Source organism: Tupaia chinensis, unplaced genomic scaffold (assembly GCF_000334495.1).
Source record: "Tupaia chinensis unplaced genomic scaffold, TupChi_1.0 Scaffold143912_1, whole genome shotgun sequence".
Taxonomy (NCBI): Eukaryota; Metazoa; Chordata; class Mammalia; order Scandentia; family Tupaiidae; genus Tupaia; species Tupaia belangeri.
The window spans coordinates 149,953-158,339 of NW_006203763.1; the positions used below are offsets into that span (position 1 = coordinate 149,953).

The window sequence follows — 8,387 nt, forward strand, 5'->3', positions numbered from 1 at the left end:
GTTTTGTTTGTCTGAGAAGATTTTAATCTTTTTTTCCCATATGAAGGATAATCTTGCAGGATATAATAATCTTGGTTGAAATTGTTTCTCTCTTGATACTTTCAATACATCTTCCCATTCTTTCCTAGCTTGCATTGTTTCCGTTGAGAAGTCCAGTGTTAGCCTGATGGGGTGACCTTTGTAAGTCATTTGTCATTTCTCTCTTGCCAGTTTTAGTATCTTATCTTTATCTGTGGTCTTAGCCAGTCTGGCTATGATATGCCTTGCGGAGGATCTTCCTGGGTTGATTCTATTTGGTGTCCTTTGTATTTCTTGGGTCTGGATGTTTGAGTCCCTCTCTATGCTTGGGAAATTTTCTTCCAAGATTTCATGGAATAGGTTTTCCATTCTCTTATTAGTTTCTTCATCTTCTAGATACCAATTATTCAGATGTTAAGACGTCTAATAGAATATAGTAATTCTCATATGTTATCTTCATGTTTTTTTGTTATTTTCTCTATCTTTTTGGTGGTTTTCTCTAGGTCAGAAGTTTTATCTTCTATATTAGAGATTCGACCTTCAGCATGGTCTAATAGACTTTTAATACTTTCGAGAGAGTTTTTGATTTCCTGTATTACAGACTTCACGTCTAATAGTTCCTTCTTATTCTTCCTTAGCATTTCTTCCTTCATATCATTGAAGGACTTTCTCATCTTCTGTAGTTCATTGTCTCTTTTCTGTTCCAGCTCATAGTATTTGTTCAACATGAATGTTCTAAACTCTATCTCGGACATTTTGGTAACGTCCTCTATTTTTTCAAGGAAAGGAATGGAGTTATTATGTTCCTTTGATGGAGACATATTTCCTGCTTTATTCAGGCCTGAGGTTCTTCTACTTCTAAGCATTGGGAGATGTGTTCCCTTTGAAAAACCTTTTACAAGAACGTTTCTTCTAATAGGAACAGGTGTGTTTCCTTTCTGATGTGGAATGGAGACAGCCAAATTCTCTCTTCAATTGCATTTAGTAATGTAATCCAAGAAAAAGTATTCTCTTCAGGTGTACAACGAAATGCATGTCCTTCTTTGCAGCAGGTGGTTCAATGAAAGGGAGGATTTCAGAGAGTCTTAAAATGCTGCAATGTTTCAGAATTGTAATTCTAGACCTATTTAGACAATCAGGGATGGTGTAGATAAAGGAAGTGAGGACTGAATAAGTGGGAAAAAAATAATATGTAGAATAAAGAAAAAGTCGCGTGCCGCGCTAGTGCACAGCGTGTGATTTCGTCAGGGGTCGAAAGATGGGAGTGTGGTGTGGTAGGACTGAAGGTGTTCCTACGTGTTAATCAGAAGAGAGAAATTTACAAATGAAAGACGTGGGTAAGGGGACAGAAAAAGAAAGGAAAAAAAATGTACCTGGCTGAAAGAGGGGTGTCTGGCTTGGGAGTCCCGGGTCTGAAGCTACGGAGGGCAGTCCTCCCTCGAAGTTCCAGGCCCAGGGATCAAAAGGTGGGAGTGTGGTGTGGTAGGACTGAAGGTGTTCCTGGCTGAACGAGGGGTGTCTGGGTTGGGAGTCCCGGGTCTGAAGCTACGGGGGGCAGTCCTCCCTCCAGTTCCATAGTTTTCTGATTAATCTTCAGATATGACATTCCAGTTAAAGCCCTGTCCAATAATGAGTATTTCTGACTTCTGAATCAATGCAACAAGCATTATTGAACTTAGGCAAATAACCCTTCTCCCACAAAATAAGAACATTCTAAAATATTTTCCAATTCCAGAGGGATCAGGAAGGAAGAAAAGTTTGTATCCATTTAAAGAAACAAACAAGAAAAATGTCTTAACATATTGCTAAACTATCAACAACTGAAAAGAAAATAAACTATTTAATTTGGGAAAACAAAACATAGTAAAAAAAATCAGTAATGTTTTACTCAAAAGTCATAAAATTCTATTTCACCAGTTCAGTCTTCTTTAGTTCAAACTCTCTTCTGTTGAATATGCAGTGTTGCTGTGGTCTAATCTTTCCTTTTAAATCCTGGAAGTAAACATTCTATGTTGTTATTGATATTTCCTGTCCCTAGTGTCAACTTTGTCATTTTCTTGTTGCCTTTTGTTCTCTTATTTCTGTATGTATCTTTAGTTCCACTTGTCAAGCAGTCCTTTCTCTATGGTAGAGAGCAAAAAATTGGAGGACATAAAAGCAGTGAAGGTACTTAACGAGAATAGGACAGTGTGGAATGGGGGAGGTGAAGAGAAGAGGATAGAGGAAGATAGCAAGAGAACAATAGAGAGGCAGGACCTTAGTGAGAAACAGATATGACTTGTTACCTGTTGATGAGGACATGTATAGTATTCTCAACTGGATTGGTCTGAGAAGTATTTCATGATGTGTAAAGTCTTTTTACAAGCAAAATGAGAAATAGTGATTGACTTTTAAAAAATAATTAGAGCAATAATAATACTGATTGGGAAAAACATAGAAAAGATATTGAATGTTGAAGCAGGGAGATTAATGTCTCTGTATTGACTGACATGCATGACATTTCCTTTTGAAAAAGCAATGTAATACACTGTAAAGTTATATGTAATCCATTGTAATATAAAGAAGATTATGATGATAATAAAAATTAAAAAATTAAAAAAAATTCTTGAAGAGTGGGTCTGCTACTGACAAATTATTTTAAATCTTGTTTATCTGAAAATGTTTTTATTCTTTCTTTCCATATGAAAAATAATCTTGTTGGGTATAGTATTTTTGGTTGAAACGGTTTTTCACTTAACTTAACTTTGAACATATTTTCTCATTCTTTCCTTGCTCACATTGTTTCTGATCAGAGGTCTGAGGTTAGCCTGATAGGATAACCTTTATAAGTAACCTGACATTTCTCTCTGGCCAATTTTAACATCTTGTCTTTGTCTATAGATTTGACCAGTCTGGCTTTGATGTGCCTTGGAGAAGATCTTCTTGGGTTGATTCTACTAGAAATCCTTTGTATACCTTGGGCCTGGATATTTGAATACCTCTTTAGATTTGGAAAGTTTTCTCCCAAGATGTCATGGAATAAATTTTCAATGCCTTTATTAGTTTCTTCATCTTCTGGGATACCAAGTATCCAAATGTTTGGGCGCTTAATGCTGTCTAGTATTTCTTGTATAGTATTCTTATTTTGGGGGGTTATTTTCTCAGTTTTTTGGGTTGTTTTTTCTAGATCAAGGTTTTACCTTCAACATATGAGATTCAATTTTCTGCATGGAATAATCTGTCTTTAATATGTTCAAGGGATGTTTTGATTTCTTGAAGGGCAGTCTTCATCTCTAATAGCTCCGTTTGATTCTTTTCCATGGTGTGTATTTCCTCTTTCAGATCATGAAAGAACTTCAACACCTCCTGGAACTCATTGTCTCTTTTCTCCTACATCCTCTGAAGTTCCTTATTTCTCAGCTCTCGCATCCTGTTTAGTTTTGTCAATATGAATATTCTGAAGTCTTTATCAGATATTTCCAAGAATTCTGCTGTATTGTTTGTAGATAATGAGGTATTGTTCTTTTCCATTATGGGAGAGACATTTTCTTGGTTTCTCATGTTTCTTGTACCTCTGTGGTTGTTTCTGGTCATTCTGTGACAAAATTTCTCCTCCACAGTGCTTAGCAATGTGGTATTAACAGTAGGATTAGGAGTTCAGATTCATAGAAAGAAATTTTTTTTGTTAAAGCAGGTGGTTCAATAAGCATTGAGGATTTCAAGGAATTTAAAAGGATTCAGATGCAGTGACCAGCAGTTAGTGGATGGCTATGTCACTGGACTCCCATGTAGTTGACCGCAGTTCGCGTCCCAAACCTGGTGGCTTAAAACTCACGCCTGACCTGTGTGCGTGCATGCCCAAGATCTCAAGTGGAGAATGGAGGAGAAAGGATTGCAATGTAGCCATTCCCCCTGGGGGGTTATTTCTCACTTTCTGTCTCTCTGTCTCTCTCTGCCTGTCTGGGGAGCACACACACCCCATAGCAAAAATCCTCCAAAAAAAAAAAGGATTCAGATGCTTGGCTACTGTGCACCTGGGCCTATGTAGACATTAGGTATCTGGAGAGGGAAGCTTAGAGTAAGAAATATTAAAATATATAAGCAAAAAGGAAAAAGATAGGAAAATGCTATCAAAAAAGAGTAAAAAATGAAAACCGCATGGCATGCTAACATGCTGCGTGAACATACCAGGACACACCTCAGCTTTAAAATGGCTTCTGAAATTAACAAGTGAAAGAAAAGGCCCAAGCTGAGAGGTGCTTGAAAAACTTTTTTAAAAATTTAAAAATTTAAAGGAAGAGGGAGCATGAGACAGACAGAAAGGGAGAGAGAGCATGAGACAAACAGCCAGAGACAGAGAAAAGACAGAGGTCGTCCTACCTTGTCTGAATATTTTGGGAGTCCAGAAGATTGGTTTAGAGCATGGCTTCCCTGAATACACCAGGACAAACCTCAGCTTTAAAATTGTTTCTTGTTCTGGGGTGTCTAGGAGACGGGTTTAGAGTATGGCTTCTCTGAACACACCAGGACAAACCTCAGCTTTAAAATGGCTTCTTGTCTGAATATTTTGGGAGTCTAGGAGATGGGTTTATAACATGGCTTCCCTGCTTTGGCTATTGTTAGTGGAATTGCTTTCTTCAGTTCCACCTCAGTCTGTTCCAAGTTGGTGTATAGAAATGCTTTAGATTTTTGTACATTGATTTTGTATCCTGCCACTTTACTGTTTTCATTTATTACTTCTAGGAAACATTTTTGTGGATTCTTTTGGTTTTCTATGTATATAATCATGTCATCTGCAAGCAGAGATGATTTAACTTCTTTCCCTATCTGAACATCTTTTATTTCAGTCTCTTGTCTGATTGCATTGGCCAGGATTTCCAGTACTATATTGAAAAAGAGTGGAGAATGTGGGCATCCTTGTCTTGTTCCAGGTTTCACTGGAAAAGTTTTCAGCTTTTCCCCATTCAATAGGATATTGGCTATGGGATTTTCATAGCTAGAATTTATTGTCTTCAGAAACGTCCCTTCTATGCCAATTTTGTTGAGAGTCTTAATCATGAAGGGATCTTATATTTTATCAAAAACATTTTCTGCATCAATTGATATCATCAAGTGCATTTTGTCTTTCTTTTTCTATGGTTTTGCATATGTTGAACCAGCCTTTAATAAGGCCTACCTGGTCATAGTATATAATATTTTTAATGTGTCATTGGATACTATTTGCTAGTAAGATACTAGCAAAAGTTTTGTAGAAATCTGGAGTGAAATCATCGGGCCTGGGCTTTTCTTTGTTGGGAGGTTATTTGTCACTGATTCAATTTCATTACCAGTTGTTCATTTATTTAGGTTTTCTGTGTCTTCCCGATTCCGTCTTGGTAGCTTATATGTGTCCAGAAATTTGTCCATCTTATCTAGTTTTTTTTTTTCTTGCTGGCACATAATTGCTCATACTATTCTCTAATGATCTTTTGTGTTTCTGTTATGTCTGTTGTAATATTGCTTGTTTCATTGCAAATTTTATTTATCTGGTTCCTTTCTTTTTTTTTTTTTCATTCATCTGCCTAACAGTATATCTATTTTGTTTTTCTTCTCAAAGAACCAGCTTTTGGTTTCATTTATTTTACTTTTACTCAAGTTCTAGAATGAGAGTACAAGCTTTGAACTGCTGTCCCAGCAGAAGATGCAAGGGTCTGTGTACAAAATGTATTTCTAGAAAATAACAAAAGGGCCAAATATAATTCTGGCATTTCCTTCTGCTTCCCCTTGGTGCTGCTCCATACTCAGAGCCAGGAGGCTATTTCGTCCAGCTGACTTTGGGGATGTCATAATGCTCCATCAGAGTATCCAGGTGTCTGTTGAAGTCCTCTACTCTCTGCTTGTGGGTTTTGGATGCTTTCTTCAGGATCCTTTCCATTTGCCGGTTCTCCTGCATCTTCTCGAAGGCTGCCTTGGCCGGGTCCGTTTGTCCAGGCCATGCCACTTCTCTTCCTTGTTCTTTTTCCTCGTTTCTATCGCTTCCAGCAGTTTCGTCTTGTCTTTGTCCTTCTTTTTCTTCTTCCATTTGGTCATGCTGAGTTCTGCAACACATTTTAACTTCAGAGGCCCCTTCTGAACCTGCTTGTAATCCGCCATGACACCCGTGCCTAGTTTCCTGAGTGCTTCATTTGCTTTAAGAAGTGTGATCATGTTGCAAGGAACATCAGGCTATGGCCTGTGGCAATGTCCCCAATGCTCCATCCTACAGTGCCCTTTCCTCCATCGCACCAGCCCCGAGAGCCCACCAGGCCCATATCCTGAGCCCGGGGCTGACTTCCCCCATTAGTAAGACACAGGGTGGGATCCAGGTCACCTGGCCTTTCCAGGCTGGTGCTAAACTATAACAACAGACACCCAACATTGCTGCTGCCCAGACTTCTCTTTCTGGAAGGTGAAGCTTGTTTGTCTGTTCAGTTTTCTTTGTTTTTGAGCAAAGTACTTTGCCCGGACAGTGCTAACTCGTGATTCCAGAATGTAGTTAACTGTGAACACTGTTTCATTGATGGTGGCCATGTAAAATTCAAAGTAGAGGTGTTTGTGGTCATAATTGCTTTGATACATGAGTTTGAATACTCTGAGACTGTGGCTTTTATCTTCAGCAAGGTTACAGGCCCAGAGCAGGTCAGAATCAATTGATATGGGTTTCTGCTTAATCCAAAACTTAGTGCTGGCTTTCTGATTCATAGCAGGGTTTATATCTACATTGTCTTGGGAGATACCTAACTGCACATCAGTGGTGAAGTGGAGCCTGTGGATTACACTGACTTTGAAGGACTTGTAATGGTGGCTGCTAAGCATATCCTTGACTGTTGCTATGTCAATTTGTGAATCCTCCTCAAAAATACTGTCTGCCCTTGAACTTTCTGGCAGACCAGGCAGAACTCTCTGGTGCTCTGACTCTCCAAAGTGCTCCCCAGGTCAATGATGATGTTGAGCTCACTCTGCTTCTTCAGGTGGTACTGGAGGCCTGAAATGTTCAGGGATCATTTTGTTTGCTCCCCTGTCTTTAGCAAGATTTCTTTCATGGTGATCTTTGGGTTGTCCACCTGAATAAGGAATAATCCATGAGCAGCATTTATTCAAACAAAGAGTGACTTTATCTGTCAGACCAGGAGATGAATACTTTTTAACCAGGACCAAAGTACTGAAGCCAAAATTATGAATGGGCTCATTGGAATCCAGAGGGTGGCAGGATCCGTGTCCACTTCCCTTTCCTCCTCAGCAATATGTGGGCAGTAGGCACTGGTGTTGCCATTGATTTCTGGCTTCTGTCTCCTTCACTTGTGTACTGTCAATAGATGAGTCCAATTTGGTCCTGCACCCTGGTGCTATAGACATTGCTATCACGGTCATTGGCAGCTGTCCTGGCTTGAGTGCAGTGGGAGGTAGACGTGATTTTTCTTGGTTACTGTTATACCCACATAACCCTTGCCATCAAATTTAGAATACTCATTAAAGGGGTTGTTCAGCTGCGAAGGGCACTGCTCCAGGCACACCGATAATATTGACTGCTTTCCAGAACTTGGAGGCTTCTCTTTAAGGGATTTTTTTCAAAGAGTGACTTTAACTCCTGGGCTGATTGCTTAGATTGTCTTTCTTTCCACTGAATATTTTTGCACTTGATCTGATTTTCTCTCTTTTTGAAGTCATTCTAATCTTTGAGCTGTGTTTGAATGTCTTCTAATACCAAAGTCTCAGTTTGAGGTAATATCTACTGACTGGGCATATACATAGCCCTGAGTCTAATCACCACATCTTTGAATTTATGACCCACTGCCTTTAGGCATTGAAAGAGGATGAATCTTCTCTAGGTCAACATCATGATCAATGAGAACCATCTCACACATTCCCATGTCATCACTGGTCACATAGGACTGTCTAATATGAGATAGGATAATAGTTGAATTATCCAAGAAGGGCATCTTTTTTATGGGCCAATTTCCTTAAGAGGCTATTTATTTTCTCCTCTTTGTACTGTTTCACAAGCTCACCTACCTGAAGCTGCTGCCATGCTGGGACCAGGTCAACCCCGGGACATGTTCCTGGAGAGGAAGGCTCGGTCCCTGCCTGAACTCTGCACTCTTGGTATCGTGGGGGACTGGCACTCTTCCTGGCCCACTCAGTTGCTGACTTGGTCCATTCAGTTGCCACTTCTCTGGCTTGACCTCATGGCCCTGCTGCTTGCTGCCGCCAGCTAGCACAGCAGGAGCCCTATTGCCATGAGCCTCATCATGACCTGGAAATGCCTCTGCTCGAATCTTTTTCTTTTCTCCTGGCATTTTTTGGGAATTTTTGTTGTTTTTCCAGTTCCCTAGGTATACTGTCAGATTGTCTATTTGCCACCATTCTATCTT

At 39.5% G+C, this 8,387-nt stretch overlaps 2 pseudogenes; both read right to left on the bottom strand.

Annotated features, from left to right (window-relative positions):
• Positions 1-5,791: 5,791 nt before the first annotated feature.
• On the bottom strand, positions 5,792-6,129 carry LOC102487256 (protein FAM32A pseudogene; annotated as a pseudogene).
• A 237-nt stretch (positions 6,130-6,366) lies between these two features.
• Positions 6,367-7,955, bottom strand: LOC102488100 (target of rapamycin complex 2 subunit MAPKAP1 pseudogene; annotated as a pseudogene).
• Positions 7,956-8,387: the final 432 nt, after the last annotated feature.